Here is a 17,380-nt window from a genome sequence, read left to right as displayed (position 1 = left end):
TCTTGTTTACTTCAAAGCAAGCAGCTATCTGGGAGCAGGCTCATGGCTCTCGCTTGAGAAGAATCATACCAATGGTCTCCTTTCCCTCAGCAGAGACTTCCAGTGACAAGAGATAAGCTTGTGGCATTGACGACATCTAATATATATCCTGTCCACTTGCTGAAACAAAGGTCTCAAGTCATACAGCCCTGCTGATAAAGACTGGAGTACCTAATGGTCTTGCAGAAATCAGTGTGGCTTCTAAACCTGCAAGCTTAGGCAAACCCAGGGTTTGTGTCACTTGCAGAAGGGTCTTGCCAGAAAGAGCTGGGCAGCCTGGCTTTGTGCTTTGTGCTCATCAGCACTGATGAGATCTAATACCATCAAAAGGGCATCTACAGAAGTGTAGAAACCTCGTTCAAAATAAAAGGGTTTTTTAAAGAAACCACAGCAGGTGTGAGGTAAACCAGGGACGGGAAGCTGGTAAAGGTCCAGCATAGTGAGAAAGTGCTGGCAACGTAAATTTGTCACAGCGGGAAACCCCATCTCTTAATCCTGGTTTGAACTGGCATAGCTGAAATCTGCAAACAACGATACAGTGTCTGCAATGTGGTTTTAGGGTGCCGTGACCTTTGAGGGTGGTTCCTGATGCAGGAGTTGCAGAAACGGGATAGCAAAGCAGCAGCTGTGCAGGCGAGATCAGTGGATGGGAAGGTGTGATGGTGTGTTAACTCTCACTCCGTGAGTCAGGCCAGTGGTGGAGATCTACTTGAGATAAACAGCTTTTTACAAAAGTGAGCACGACTGCAACCTCCCTTTGGCTTTTTCAGGTGTGTGGGAGGAATGACGCTATTTCCACCAGAGTATGTGAGAAAGAGGATGCTTATTCCAGTAGTCAAGATCTGTCACTTGGGACAGCTTTTGACTGAGGACTGTGCCAAAGCTTTCTTGGTACTTTAGAAATGTAAGGGTTTGCCAAAGTAAAAGTACCGCTTACTTTCAAATGTGAAAACATGAATTTACAAATCACAGCTGTGACTATCAGCAACACTGCTTAAATAAAGGTTCTTTCTCCAGTTTCCTTGTCCCAGAAAGACAACAACGTACAAGTCTTTTGACTACTATAGCTATTGAACTGTTGACTGTGAGCAACAGTGTATTTGGCTTACATATGGTCTTGATCTGCTACTCTTTGAATCAAAAACTGGAATAAAAGGTAAAAAGACATCTGTGCTCAATTCCACACCTGATATCATAGCAGACTATTATTCTGTTGACACTTCTGTTGAAAAGTTTCTTGAAAGGAACATGGCCTCTATGTGGGGTTATTAATGGCACAGATAGCAATGTCCATAGTAAGAAGAATACGTATTATTGGAAAAGCTATTCAGGATAGGTATTTTTCCATAAGCAGGAAAGGAACAGTGGCTTCACTGCAAGCTTCCTGTTAAGGCACAGTAATATCTATTAAGAAGATGGTCTATAGTAGCTCTCTTGCCAGGGAGGAGGGACCTTGTCACGCTGTCTGGTACTGCTGCAAATTAGACTGAGCAAAGAGTTTCCTTAACACCTGTCTGCCAGGATACCAGAGTGGGAATCTGTCCTAAGGCCCCAGGCTAACTTAAAGAAGAGCGAGCTAATGCTGCAGAACAGACAGGAACAGGTAAAAGGTTGCCCAGCTCTGCTCGCCAGCTTGCTACTTTCATTTCTGATTAATGTTTGAGACAGATGAATTGCCTTAGACTTCTGCTTAGCCAGGAAAAGGTATAACTAAAGTTTTAGTACTCATGATGCAAGACACTGAATTTAGAAAATACTGGCTTGAATTGGTTTGAAAGTTCAAAAGGCCAATTGGCTTTCAGTAGGTTTGTTGTTTCTTTTCTCTCTTGTTGGCAAGGAGGTGAGCAGGAGGCACGAGCAGGTCCTTTTTCCTCTGCTCAGCAGAACAGTCCCAGGCAGCAAACTGGTGCTGCCCCAGCACTTGTGACTGTGGCTTCAGGTCTCGCTCAGGACTCAGGGCAATGTTGCAAATGGTCACTTTGCTGAAGGAGTCAAACATTGCTGGCAGCCACAACAAGTCTGTTGTTTTCTTGAGTGGCTACCAGCACCACTCTACTCAGTTACATTGCTGGGCTATGACATTTGGAGACTTCAGGCTGGTGGGCACCAATGCTTGATTTTTATTTTTAGTGATTGTAAGTTCTTGTATTTCCTCCTGGTATTTAGACCAACTAGTAGATACTCCACATGCTTAAACAGGCTTCGAATGTCTGAAAGAAGGACTGTGAAAAGTGAAACATCTGAAAGATGTTTCTGAAACAATAAGTTAAGTTTGTGGTAATGTTAAGAGCAGAAATAAAATTTCATAAATCCAAAGCATGGCAAGATCAAGCCAAAAAAAACCCAACAACTAGTGGTTGAGACCATTAATTGCAATTAAAATATGCATAATTACATTTTCTGAATTTGCTTTAAAAAAGAAGAAAAAAATGCAGATATGGCTGGAGGGGATGGCAAGCCTCAGGACCCTTGCCTTCACTGAGTTCTCGTGAGAGTAGTGTTGGCAGATGAGAATCTGGCTTTTCCCTGGAGATGGCATGACAATAATGTATGCACTCAAATGTTTGTGGCTCATGCCAGGTTACTGCTGCTCCTGAGAAAAACACTGACTTCCCATACACTGCTCTAGCACGTATGTGTTCCCTCATTCCTGAAGCAAGTCAGTTGGCAGAGTGAGTCCCATCGAGCAGTGCTGTGGATCGCAGTGAGTGAGGCAAAAGGAACATCAGAAAAGTGGGGCAGCAGGAGCGTTACTATTTGCAAATCAGTTTTCTTTTTGTTGCAATGAGGTGAGATAGGTACATACTCCAACAGCCATGCAGATGATCAGCTTCCAGAGCATAATGTGGGCATTTATGTATAAGAATATTCAAAATGTCAGAGCTCTGCCTCAGACGTGTATTCAGCAAATGCCATAGTGAGATTAATGATAAATCTAAATTAATGACTTCTGCAGGTCTGTATGAGAGAAGATCTTGTTTTGCTGGCTATAATGTAGGCACTGCAGATATTTAATGTTTATAACTACCTACCAATTTCCCTTGTCTAAAGAACAAGTTTAAAATTGTCTACAGTTTCTGATGCTCAGATCTGTCCAAATAAGTCAGCCTTTCTTTGACTCCCACTTCGACTAGTCTCAGAGCACATAAATGCTACCTGTTCTCCACACCTTTGTCCTCCCTGCCTCCACCAAAAGGTGCTTTTCTGTTTCTTCATCCCTAAACTTATATCTAGATTTAGGTATTGCAGCAGACTTGCAAATGAAGACAGTAATCTGTTTCCCAAAGCACTTTTGAATTTCTCCTAGCAATTTGAAGACCTGCTAATACCTTTCTGAAAAATCCCCTTGTAGTCCTTCCCCAGACACTCTTCTGAATGATCCCAGATCACCCAGCTGAAACCAACTCTTGAAGCATTCATTTGATCAAAGTGATAAGTGGTTACATCTGCCTTGGCACTGCTCAACAGGACTCCACTCCAGTTCTGCCTTGTCACTGCAGCTCCTACAATACCACCTGCACAGAGCTGGGCTTATGTCTTTTTTCCATGTGGATCTGCATTTAGAATACTTACACTGTTTTTTGTTCTTGTTTGTTTTTTCCATTTATTGGTAGATATTTTTTAGCAAGCTGAGAAAAAAATCTTCCAATAAAGATGACAGACTAGTGCATTTTGGTAATGCATAATATCTTCCTATCAGTGGTTGTCATTCTTTTAACAGCTGCCCTCTTGTGAAAGGTATTCCTAGAATTTTACTTATCTTTCTAAGAAAGCTAAAGAAAGAGCCAAGTGTAAGAAACATAATTCCAAGAAGACTAAAAAGACCCTGTACAAAACATGCAAGCTTTGCTGAATCTGCACTTTGAGTAAATAAACGTTTTTTTTCCATCCTCGTTTCTGCGTCTCTTCACTCTGCACATCACAGTTTATTGCCAGCAATGCTTTAATCTGACAGCATGCTCTGAAAGCTTCAGGTATCTCCTCTTGTACTTCCCAGAAAGCTGCCTGTTATTACAGATGTATTTGGACCGCATCCAAAGACCTATTACTCCAGGTAAAGGAAAGGAAAAAAAATCTGAGTATGAAATGTCCTGAATTCAGAGATGAAAGTTTACCGAGAACAGCATGACAGAGCAGTGGGTGGGTGTGCAGGCTGGCAGCTCTCCTGGCGTTCGGCAGCTCCGTAGCTGACTGCTGCCCCCGGGTGCTGGAGGGAAGAAGGAGAAGGAGCTGGTTTGCAGAGGTCTGGTGACCATCTGCCCAGCCACACACCTTGCCTGGGCCAGCGGCTTCTCACAGTTGTCTCCTCTGCAGCACCGTCACTGAATTTCACCATCACGGCCATCTCGTTTCATCTCATACCAGATGAAGTAGGTTAGGAATCAAAAGGATCCACAAGGAAAGAAATGCAAAGGGTTTTCTAAAGCAATACATCACTCCTGCCCTTCCTGCTCTTGAGAGCAAGAAACAAGTCAACTTTGCTTATATTCAGCATGTGAAAACTCACATCTTCAATCAAAGAGTGCCTATGGAATGCATTGTGTAATGTCAGGTAGGAAACCAGCTCCTCGCTTGGGATGCCGCAGAGGGGCTGGAGGCACAAGGCAGCTCACACAGAGAGGATGGAGCTTGTCATCACATGCACTGCATTCCTCCCAGCAGGGATCTTCACCAGATGTGGGCAAGGTATGTCCCCACGGTTTTTGGTGCCCAAATCCCTAGGTGCAGCCAAGCCTTAGTTTTGGCATACACAGAGTCTCTAAAGCTCCTAATGACACATAGTTGAACCGTAAAATGGACCCTGCAGCTCAAAAATTACTTCAAAATCCTCTCTGCCTTCTACTTTTTCCCTTTTGGGGAATGAGTAGATTTTTCCCATCACTGCTGACAGGCGTGGGAAGTTGTGGGTCTCTAGTGGAGACAACATGATCTTTCAGGAAAAATGAACATCTTTGGCTTCATCCTCAGTACTGGTAGCTGTTTCATTGATTTACCTTCCCTATGCTTTAAAGGGGATTTTTACTTACCTCAACATCTTCCCAAACTCCTTAGACTAAGACCAAAGTGCTGCTTCACCTTGTAACTGCCCAGACTGCTGTTTTTGAACTATTAGAACACTGCCAAAATTAAACAGACCTGGAAGCCTTGTCCCACTCTAACATCAGCTATTTGTATTTGCACACTAACTATTGTAATGCTGGTCTAGCACTGCTTTGTGGCAGCACTGTGAAGGAGTTGGCTACTGCTGTTACTGGCCAATTCAGAGTCTTTTGAAGTCAGAGATGCAGTGTCTCTCTGAGCTGCTGACTGACGGCCTGGAGAACAGGAGGTCATTTGCAGAAGCATTGCTTCCTCCTTTTTCCTCCAGCAAGGGTGCGCTATCTTTGTCATATTTATTTGTTTCAGAGCTTCTGATGTTTGTTTGAACTACACCAAGTTCTGACATTCCTCTTCAGAAGGGTGGTTGCGAACACTTGATAGGGTGTTTGCTCCATGATGGGGGTACAGCAGTTTATTCTGCTTCAACAGGAGGCCCATGGTATCCTGGGGTGCATTAAGAAGAGTGTGACCAGCAGGTTGAGGGAGGTTCTCCTCCCACTCTACTCTGCCCTGGTGTGGCCACATCTGGAGGACTGTGTTCAGTTCTGGGTTCCCCAGTTTAAGAAGGACAAGGAATTACTGGAGGGAGTCCAGCGGAGGGCTACAAAGACGATTAGGGACCTAGAGCACCTTTCTTATGAGGAGAGACTGAGAGAGCTGGGTCTGTTCAGCCTGAAGAGGAGACGGCTGAGAGGTGATCTCATCAATGTTTATAAATATCTCAAGGGTGGATGTCAAAAGGATGGGACCAGACTCACTTCAATGGTGCCCGATAATAGATGAAGGGCAATGGGCACAGAATGAAGCACAGGAGAATCCATCTGAATATGAGGAGAAACTTCTTCACTTTAAGGGTGTCAAAGCCCTGGAACAGGCTGCCCAGAGAAGTTGTGGAGTCTCCTTCTCTGGAGACATTCAAGACCCACCTGGATGCATTCCTGTGCAATCTACTCTAGGTGACCCCATTTTAGCAGGTGTGTTGGACTAGATGGTCTCAAGAGTTCCTTTCCAACCCTAGCCATTCTGTGATTCTGTGAACAGGGGCTCTTTGTACATGCTTTTAGTAGAACGAAATGCCTGGTAGGACCACCAGTGCAGTGTGCAGAAGGGCACCACAGTGCACCTTCCCATGCAAGAACTGAAGGAACCAGAGAGCAAGCACAGCATAAAGCTGATCACACACTCTTTTTAAACAGATACTTTCTTCCTCGGCCCTTGCCGGTATGGCTTTCTCATTCTGTCATATAATTTTAGTCTGTCTGCCAAATTATTTAAACTGAACATAACTTAATTGTTTTTATTATCTGCTATGGGTTTAGGCTCTACATATGGCATTTTCTGCATTAGTTTTGTGAACGTGAACTTCTGGTAAGCCAATACTAACTTGCTGGAATTATATTGAAGTATTTGGAAATCCCTTCTGTCATTTATATCTTACTGCCTGGCTTATTGCTCCTTCAGACTGCTCATCACAATTAAGGCATGATCATCCCTTCCTTCATTTATATAAAGCTTCTGTGAAGAAGCCCCCCACAACTGTAGCCCCTCAGATTCTCCCCCTGCCAATGTAAGTGGCACAAATACAATCATCAGCATAAAGAGCGGAAGTGGATAGCAGAAACACTGCTTTCACCTGTGAGAATGACTCCCTGGGTCACAAAGCCTGAGCCAGTTCTGTTGTACAGAAATGGGCTTGGTAGAAGAAAATGGTTTACTGTTTGCATTGTACTGTTGTTCATACACTTTCCAGTTATTGCTTATGACTTGTTTAGCCTGTAAACATTTGCTTGTAACTAAATACATGATAAGGTGTTGCCAGGTGCTCTGAGGTGACTGAACTGTTTGTCATATACCCAGAAAAAGCTGTTTCCTTCCAGCCATCTGAAGTTCCTTATCCTTAAAGACATGAACCTAAAATCTGATGACTTCTTGCCTTGGTCTCCTGTAAAGCCTGTTACAAAAGTGTTGTATTTATCTGATTTTTCAGATTTCCACCTATGTTCTATAAAGTGCTTTGAACATTTAATACCAAGGGTAGGGCTTCTCAGAAAATATGGCATCAAAGTAATAGTAAATAACTTACAGGCCCACATATGAAAACTTTTGACAAAGGTATTTAAAATGTCACTTTACTGTTAGAAAACTAGGCCCTGGTTAACCAGAAGATCACTGTTTAAGCTCGGAGTGAAAACAAAAGGACAGCTCTTTTTGCTAGAATTAGTTTAGTATTTATGTATTCAACCTGCGCCCAGGGCTGCCCAGGGCCCATTTTCAATAGGAGGAGCAGAGTGCCTCTTGCTCATCAGAGCCACTATTTCGGGTGTGCAGTGGGAAATGGGGTACACAGGTTTGAATTCCCTCAAGTTGAAGAGGCTATTGAAGCTACATCTCCTGATACTCAGACAGCAGAAGAGAGGGAAGTTTCATTCAAGTGTTTTGGTTACATTTTATTAGTGAGACAGTTGTCTGCATCTGCATGGAGCAAAAGCAAGTTGTTTTGGTTTGTCGTTGGTTTTTTTTTTTTCCTTAACAAGATGGTGAAGTTAAGCTTTTATTGTAAAATTTCTGTTAAAATCAAATAGCTTTATTCCTTTTCCTGACTCATATACCATTCTTTCAGTCTAAGTGAGGAAGCAGTGACTTCCCTTCTCAGGAAAACTTGAGAATCAGCTCACTTTTCTGGGGCCATGAGAGTAAAAGGAAGGTCCCAGGCTTGTCCAGCTCAGTAAGGCATGAAGCAGGTATGTGGTCTAAGGTTCGTGTTTACCGCTATAGGGACAAAACAAATTGTGCATCCCTTTTTTTCCATTCCCTGAAAGAGCTACTCGTAAAACACAAAGAAGGAATTTCTTACTCCTTACATTTTACAATGCAACAGTTTTCAGGCATTATCTAGGGATTTACTTCAAAGCAGTGTTTAGTTTCTGGCATCCGGAAGATATTTGCACGTGTTTAACATTCTTACTGTAAACTCTGTGATACTGTAAACTGTGATACTGCTGCAATAAACCAGCAAGTATAAAAGATTGCCATTGTCAAAAATCAAACTCCAAACTCAACCTCTAAGAGCATCTGGACTTTTGAATTAATCCATTTTTCAAAACGCTGAATTAGATGTCACTGTAAGTCATCTATTTTTGCACATCCCAGTGTCAGAGTAGTAGCATGTACTTGTAAATGAAAAAGTGGTGTTGGCTTGGATCTTCAGCTTCAGTTGTGATAATTAAGGGCAGATAACTTAAATTTAGTCATAAGCTTGTAATTTGCTGAGCTGCCGTAATGGTAATTCACCAGCTGTTCTGTGGCCACCAAGAGAGCAATCTGTACTTGGACTATGTTCTTGTGGCCCCAGCCTTTCTCAAATACAGGGTTTAACTCTCTACCCGTTGGTTAAGGCAAGCTGAAGTGTTTCATATTTTCTGGCCACTGTGGATTGGCTTATATCCTGGATGGGACTATCCTGAATAAATGTGGAAGTCTAAAAAACGGGTATCTATATCAAAGCAAATTATGTTGGATTCTCCTTCATACTCAACAGAGGTCCAATGGTGGATTACAGAATTATAAATGCCCTCATTTTAAGGTCATTGCCTATGCTAGAAGAATAATGTTGTAAATTGTACTAATAGCTTGTAAAAACGTGTAGGAGTGCTCCTACATGAAGTTCTGTATCTTCATGTCAAAACCTAGATGTGATACATTCTGCATGATGACAACGATGATGAGAACAGGACACACTCAAGGCTTTTATCCATTTGTATTAATTGAACTTGAGCAGTTGAGGGGTTACAAAACTATGGTTGTCTCTGTCACTGGTAATTAGTGTTTTTCTTTTGAATTAGAATCTAGATGATTCGTAGATCATGAAGTGTAATTTTCCTACCATACCTTGAAACACTGGTCAACATTCAACCTTCTGTGTCCAAGACACAAAGCCATGCATAACTTCCTTGATCTTCAAAGACATCTTTGTAATTCTAATATCCAGATGACGCTGGCCTTAAGTAATTGCTGCTTTACATCGCTGTAACCATTGGGGAGCTAATAAAGCAGATTAAATAATCTGAGCAATGTAATCTTTAAATTAACTATTTGGCTTTCTCTCTTCCTTTCCCCCCTCCCTCCAAAAAAAACACCAACTATACCACAAAAACTGTAAATCCTGATTGTAATAATTTTATATAATTTTGGGAAAGAAGAAATATCCCCAGTTAGAAGAATGTTGTTTTAAAAATTTTATTATTTAAAAAAAGCTGATAATGTTCTTCTGCTGAGTTGAAAAATAGCCTTCAAATTGGCAGAAAATATGCTACCACTTCCTTTGGTGGGAGTAGGAAGTGGTTTTTTTTTGTTAGGTATCTATTTCTTTCCATGAAATGTACAGAGGTCTTAGGTGACCAGTACAAGTTGGACCGGGTGCTTCATTGCTGGCTGGAGCCAACCCACCACAGAGCAACATGTAAATTTGACTGAATGACTTTCATGCGTGGTAATGCAATGGTTAGCACTGTAGTACATGAATCCTGAATTTTACAGACAGCAAATAGAAAATGTTATAAAAAATGTGAATTTGCTTGATTGTTATTTATTTTTCCTGCCTAATAGGCAGATCTGTGCAAAATTAGTTTCGTTTTCTCGGCTAATAGTTTTTATCTACCACTCTCAACTGATCTAATGAGAGATTTATTAGATTATGTTAACAAACTAAAAAAAAAAAAGCAGAGTAGATGTCTCACCCAGCTGAAAGAGTTGAAAGTCAGATTTTTGTTTTGTGTTCTTTGTGCCTCTGCAGCAAGAAACGTTAAACGGTTTTTGTCTGGGATGATAAGAAACCTTCTGTTCTACCACCAGGCTTTCTTCTGACAGGAGCCAAATTCAAGGTAGCAGAATATTTTTCCCCTCATGTCTTAAATTATTTCTGTATATATATAATCCTAATCTTTACTTATCCAATCTCACACATGGGAATCAGAAAAGATATTAAGTGTTTTCTTAAATTAATTTCATCTGAAATGTGTTATGGGCTTAAACTCTGCCAGGGGAAATTTAGGCTGGATATTAGAAAGAAATTCTTTACAGAGAGAGTGGTCAGGCATTGGAATGGTCTGCCCAGGGAGGTGGTGGACTCACCGTCCCTGGAGGTTTTTAAACTGAGATTGGACATGGCACTTAGTGCCATGATATAGTAAATGGACTGAAGATGGACCAAGGGTTGGACTTGATCTCTGAGGTCTTTTCCAACCCAGTCAATTCTGTGATTCTGTGTTTTAAGTGACTTTCAATCCTTTTTATCCTAAGGTTTACATTTGGTGATTTTAATTTTTTTTCCAAAAGTCCCTTCTGCTTACCCTCCAGCCATTAATGTTCACGAAGAAAAAATAAACCCAAATAGAGAAGTTATGTCAGCAGTCTGAGGACCCTCTTTATCTTCCGCTTCATTTCCAGATGCAACACAATCACAGTGTGAAGCAGGAAAAGGAAGGAGAAAGGAACAAAACATCACTTCCCAGGGTGTTGCCATCAACTTTCTTTGTGAAAATTTGTCACTTATCACATGCACTTGGTCCACCTTTACAATCTTCCAGTTTAAAACGTTGCTCTACACAGCTGTTTCAGCTTTGCAGCCCATTAGCGCGTCCAGATTCACTGAAATCAGAACATTTCTTTAGTTATCAGTGATGGGCTGAGAAGAAACAGTAAGTGTAGTCAGCATCTCTCCAGAGACCTTTGTGAAAGATGGGGAGCCTTAGCCACCCAAAGAGGATATGTGTAGACAGCTACAAAGGCATCCAGCTTCAAGAGAGCAATGAGTAGTTCAGGACACCTACAGTCCAGTGCTGTTGGATTCCAGTTCTCTACACAGGCCAACAGCAGGGCACAGGTATCATGACATCTAAGCTGTGTACCTGTACTAGCTTTTTAAATATGGTACATCTTCTCCATGGTTTTGGGAAGGTACTGCAGTATTTGAGAAACCTGGTGCCTAATGTCTAGCCAAGGCCAGTATCCTGGCCACTGGTCAGCATCCTGGCCAGCGGCCACCTAGTCAGCTGTACAGGCAACTGAAGAGGATGAAAGCAGCCACATCCTACTCCCTGATTTCTCTAGATTTCCAGGCAGTGCCTGTTCCAAGTAACTCAAGTGCTTTCCTCCTACTGCAGATCTTGAAGTGATTGATAGTCTGCCAGTGGCTTCCTTTGAATTTTGTTTCACCCAAGAGGGAAGGACCTGCAACAGCTCCAGCAAAGGTTATTTCAGTTCTTCTAGTCTTTGCTACATGCCAGAAGCTGTTGTTCATAATGTACATGTAATCTTCCTAGACTCCATCACGTTAATTTTCCTCAGACTTGCCCTTTAGTGAATCATGTTGCTGGTGTGTGACCTGACTATGCAGAGAAGACGGAACCTGTCAAGACACATGCTGAGCCACTGGACTGGACACTGAGAATAGGCTTGCTGCCACCAGTTCCCCCTCTGTCTCTTCTCTCTTGATTATGTATTCCTTCCTGTCCATTTCTGGACCTAGTTCAGTGACTTGTTGTCCACAGCCACAATGCTCTAAAGAAATGCAGAGAAGATAATCACAAGTTTCCTGGTCACACTACAGTCATACTAAAGACTACAGTGGTACTTCAGTTCCCTTCTGATGGTGTTATGTTTCATATAGCTCCTTGTTCTAAGGCATAACAACTTCCTGTATCTGAAAGGTGAAACTGGACAAATTAAAAATAGAATTGAGGTATACTGCCTGAGTGAATGAGATTAATTAAGCTGGACAGAAATTATCTGTATCTTGTTTCCAAGTCAGTACAAGTTATTCTCATCACCATGCCTCTGGAAGATGTCTTTAGTCAAATTCAAATTACCTTTTTTACTTGCAGGCAGTACTCTGTGAATTTGTATGATTTAGGGAATACAGAAGTCTGGCCAGATTAACATCTTAATTTCTATGAATCTAACACATATAGCACACCCCTCATGGTTTTCTTAAAATTCCTGGTCCTGTCTGTTCCTGGGTATGGGATAGCTATTTCAGTTTCATTATTTTTTCCAAAAGCAGTTGGATTTCACAGATATTCTTGCTGGTAAGTTGCATATCTTTTCTTTTTCTTCTGGAAATATGGGTAATCTAAGTGAAATCTTTCATTCTTACCTCCGTTTTACAGTCATATGGTGTCGTTTCATGAAACTCCTCAGCCAGCGTGAGGCAGACTGTGATGCTTTAAAGGCACACTTTGTTTTGATGGTGATCACATGCTTTTCAGCACTGATTGTCATGCTGAGTTTGGCTAGCCTGCCCAGTTTCCTTGAGGATAAAACCACTCATATAACAAAGAAAAGAGAAAGAAAAAACAATTCAAGTTGTGTAATCTTTGCCAGAAACCTGAGCAAATTGAATGCCTTGTAAAGAGAAAAGTGGCACTGATAGGAAACACAAACACTTAACAGCATGTGGTCCTGAAGAGATCTTAGCATCTGCAGTATTTAGTTTCCTACTGAGGACATGATGTGATGTGTCATTTATTAAAGTCAGTGGCTCTCATTTTCTAAGTAGGAAAAACATTTTCAATTGTTGTCAGGTCACTTCAGTCCACTGCTGTCTTTTACAACTGCCCTAGGAATGCTCTGTAGGATATTCTACAGGTGCGTTGAACTGTCACACTGCCCCTGCAGCTGGGCGCAGAGTGCACTCTGTGAGGTGAGGGTAAAGGTGTGTATTAAACCATCTTCATAATATGCATTATTGCTAAGGGCAACAGTGCATTCCCCTGTTCAGCTTTCCTGGTTGGACAGAGCATTACTAGTAACTGAGCACTAAATGAGAAAATGAACACAAACAAGGCTACATGCTTTCGGAACAGGTACTGGCTCTGTATAGAAAACCACGTGCATAATAACAACTTAGAGCTGTAGTATTTCTGTGCACCAGCTCCATGTAGTACCAAAACTGCTTGTGACCAGATAAGCTGGAATACAAGATTCAAACATCCCAGCAGCATCAGGCCTGAAAACGAACCAAGAAGAGAGGCAAATTGACTCACTCCTGTAGCAGGACTCTTCTCAAGTCTTGAGCTACTTTGTGCTGTTCGTCAAGTCAATAACTGAAGAATGAAGATCATGTAACATCCCATGGTTGAATCTTGTTATCCTCTCCCGAGAAGCTTCTTACAAGAGGTGAATCTGCAGAACATATTGTTGCTGTATGGTATTCCCCTGCACCTTACAATCACACCACCCAATTTCATAATTAAATGAGAAAGTATTATAGAAGTTTAGCATAAAAGTCAACTTGTGTTAGAGACGCCAGAGTTTCGCTTGGATTTGGTGCTCAGGAAAAAATGACAGCGGCTGCAGCATCCAAAATTGCTGAGAAAAAGCAAAATACAGTATCCTACTAATTCCTGGGGTGATACTGAGATATTGCTAAGTTGCCTGATGTTAAAAGAAACAGGAAACTTTATCCTAAGCTGAGCCCAGCTGCCTGGGTAAGCTAAAGCTGAAAACAGCCCAAATCACTGCATGCACTCTGTGCTGTAGACACAGACAGGTGGATGCTGCCTGATGAGGATGCTGTACGTGGTGCTCTGCCCACTGTTCCCACCTCCTGGGGAATCCGTGCAGACCAGCAGTGTGCTGGGCAAACCACTGCAGTGCACACTATTATCTACCCGGCCGTGCACCTGCACCATCAACATTTCTCCCAAGATGAATGAGGACAAACTGCAAGTCTGAAGGAAAAAATCCAGTAATTCCCAGAGCTGCTAGTAGACTGAGCAAGGTGAAACAACTCCACCCAAACAATCTAATTAAAAATATTTGCAGTGTTCATAGCTCTGTGCCCTTTGTGGAAGCTCTTAGGAACCTGCTCCAGAGACTGGCCTGCCACAGCTGCCTTTTATTTCCTTCCAACATTGGCTTTTTGAAAGTGGGTGATGAGCATCAATATAATGTATAATTCCTGCTATGGCAAGTGCCATTAAGTCTGTTGTTTGGTGAGGTCCTTTCCTGAGTATTGTTAGCATGTTCTGAACTCTGTCAGAATGAATGGTTAATGGAAAGCAGTTGTGCACTGAAGATAGGGCAGCTTAGAGTTCAGGGAGCACCTACCAAAGCCAGCTGGGTTTGGGAAGTTATTGTTGTGCAGGCATATCTCAGGGTAGGAAAGGTGTCTGAGATAAAGTGTGTTCATATTAGATTGAATGGGCCTTGCAAAAGAGACAAAAACAAATAAGAAACTCCCCCAAATTATTTTTTTTTTCCTGGAAAGTGAAGAACAAATGTCTCTGCTTTTATCCTCCATGGTTTCTTCCAAATACTGATTCTTCTGGAAGTGTTCTTGGTATTTAAATGGATTTTCATGAAAACATTTTTCTTTGCTTTCTAGATGCATAATTTCATCCTTGTGATTAGGACCTTTAATTTATTTTTCTCACAGAAAAAAATATCATTAGGATATTAAAACCTAGCTATATTTTAGAACTATTTCTGTGATAAAGATGCAATCTTCAGCAAAACTGCTTGAGTTAGAAGACTGACAGATAGGTTATCAGTAAGTGGATGTAATAGCAGAGATGACACTCTTTTCCAAGTGAAACAGATTACACAGGAAGTTTCCTCACAAAACAGGTTACTCCCTGCAGTTTCGTTTCCAGTCTGTGCCCAGTCTATTATTACTCCTCTCCCTGCAGGATATTCTGTCTTCATAGTCATTGCCTTCTTATTCTTGCAAATAAGATACTAAATTATTTCATCTCTCCTATCCCTATTCTAAATATTTCTATTTTTAAATGGTGTTGATAATTTTTAAAGATAAACACACATATATATACAATCACATAGATATTTACATATATATTATACACATATGTGTGTGTATTTATATATATATCTATATATATAAATCACATCTCATCTAGTTCTTTCATATATTATTTGCATTTTTGTGATCTCAAGTTCCCCAAAGTTGAACAATCACTTTTCTGGTTGTGGTAAAATGCTGTTTCTGAAGAACCAAAAGAAACAACTGCTTTGCTAAAATAATCCAAAGGGGACTCATTTGCAAACTGTTCCTAAATGTCCCTACATGTGTGACACATAAAACCCAGCATTTTCTAGTGTGCGACACAGGCCACTTAGCCAAGACTGAAGGAAAAATGTGCCTCAGAAGCCAACCCACAAGCACTTCACTTTCACATCTCAGTCTTCGCCCCACAACATTTTCCTTTGCCCATTAACAGGAGGGTAAAACAGCCTCGCTGAGCCTGAATAAAAGCAGCAGCTTGAAATCAAACACAAGCAGGATGGGATTTGCTTCCCGCTACTCTGCTCTGCTCACAAAGGCATCAAGATCCAAGTCTAGATCTGTGATTTTGCAGTTTTGGAGGGAGGTTGATGATGCTGGAAGAGGCACAGAAACATCAGAGGGAGGGTGTGAAGGTCATCTAGGGAGACACAGGGATGCTTAGTAAATCTGACTTCAAGATGTGGCAGATGAAGACTTAAGCCTAGCTTACAGCGATGCCAAAGAAAAATAGAGAAGAGAGTTAAGAAGATAAGAAATTGTGGGTTTGAGAAGTTGATTTCAGAATGACAAAAGACCATTTCTGGAGCCTCTGAAAGACAGAGGGGGAGTGAAAGGTCTGAGGGAGCTGGGGAGGAAGAGATTGCAGTTGAAAAGGAGGTGAGGAGATGCTAGAAGTGGAGGAGATGACTTCACTTCTGGATGTGGCAGCAAACAGAAAATAACACAAGCATGAAGAGCTCTGCTCAGATAGTCTGAGTGCCTGGGGGAGAACATGCCAAATGCAGTTTCAAATATCCAGAGAAGAAACAGGAGTTGGGAGTTACCTAGGCAGGATTCAAGGACTTACTTCTCTGTGTAGTTGCTGGAGATGCTGTTGTCAAGGGCTGTAAGCTCTACGTATGTTTAAATATTAACCAAACAACTGCACCTGCTTTTTATTAGTGCTATATGTTTTTGGTCTGGATTTTGAGCCTGCTTCTCCATTACATCATCTGAGGGCTGGAGCTGGACGACCCCACCAATGCCACCGTTCACTGCAAAGTGGAGAGGCCACATCTCCAAGCAGTTTTCAGTCTCTCAGCAGGTCCCACCAGGCTGTCTGGCCATACCCTGCACTGTGTATCACAGTGCTTCTTAGTTTGGCCTTTTTTGCAATGGCCAGTGAGAAGGTGAGGGATGCAACCTCTGAATAAGATTCCTATAGAGAAACTGAAGAAAAAAATAAATTTCCCAGGTAATGGGGTGTGCTTAAAACCTTATTTGTGCTTTCAATTGCTTAGGTCATTCCTTGGTGTTAGAAGCAGCAGCTCATTCCGTGACCCTTTACCACCATCACGATTGTTTTTGCAACGATTTCACTTACTGTAGGCCACCTGGCACATAGCATTTTAAAACTGATTCATGTTTAACCCCTGCTGGATGAAAATAAAGGAGTTTTCTGATTAAATGTTCTTGAATTTGACAAAAACCTTATTGTTTTTGGAGTGGCTTATTCCAGTAGGGAGGTAATACCTTTAATTAAACCAACTGAAATTGTTGAGAACAAAACCAAACACATTTCTACTCAGGACTTTTCTTCAGATCCAAAATGGATGTGATGGTCTGGAAGAATAAGGTTGGGTTCAAAACAAAATTATTTTCTCAAAGGAATCTTTTACTTCTGTATTTATAGTGCTACCTTTTTTTGTCTGCATGTAACATTCAGACCCCACAGCTGTTTCTAATCACACAGCACAATTGAAAACTAGTGTTTTCTTGGCAATCACCTTGAAAGGTTTTTTAGACAGGCCAAACCTGTCACTGTGTATTATTTGTGATATCTATAGGTGTAAATTGGACACGTTATGGTGGGTGAACACAGCCCGCCACCCTGGAGGTCTAGGAAGCTGCGTTAGATCTGTGCCTAGGGACAAGGAGTGTGGGTGGTCCTCTTCTCAATCTCCTGTGCAGTGTGGGAACACCCGCACAGGATCTGTGTCCAAAGTTATAGGCTGTGATGTAACTAAGAGGGTGTGATGTAAGCACTTATGACTACTAAAACAGATTAGCACTTCCTACTGGAAGACTGTTGCCCTACGACTTTCTGTGATAGAACCTGGGAAACTCATGTGCATTGAAGCTTAAGCCCAGTGAGATGCATCCCCCTACAGCTAATACTAGGCAATTAGCCAAGCTACCAATGTATTACTTCTTGTGGGCAGTTCTCCATGTCATTAC

The sequence above is a fragment of the Streptopelia decaocto genome (assembly GCF_964273445.1).
Source record: "Streptopelia decaocto genome assembly, chromosome: 2".
NCBI lineage: Eukaryota > Metazoa > Chordata > Aves > Columbiformes > Columbidae > Streptopelia > Streptopelia decaocto.
The sequence above is the reverse complement of the archived record's forward strand: the minus strand, read 5'-3'. Positions refer to the sequence as shown.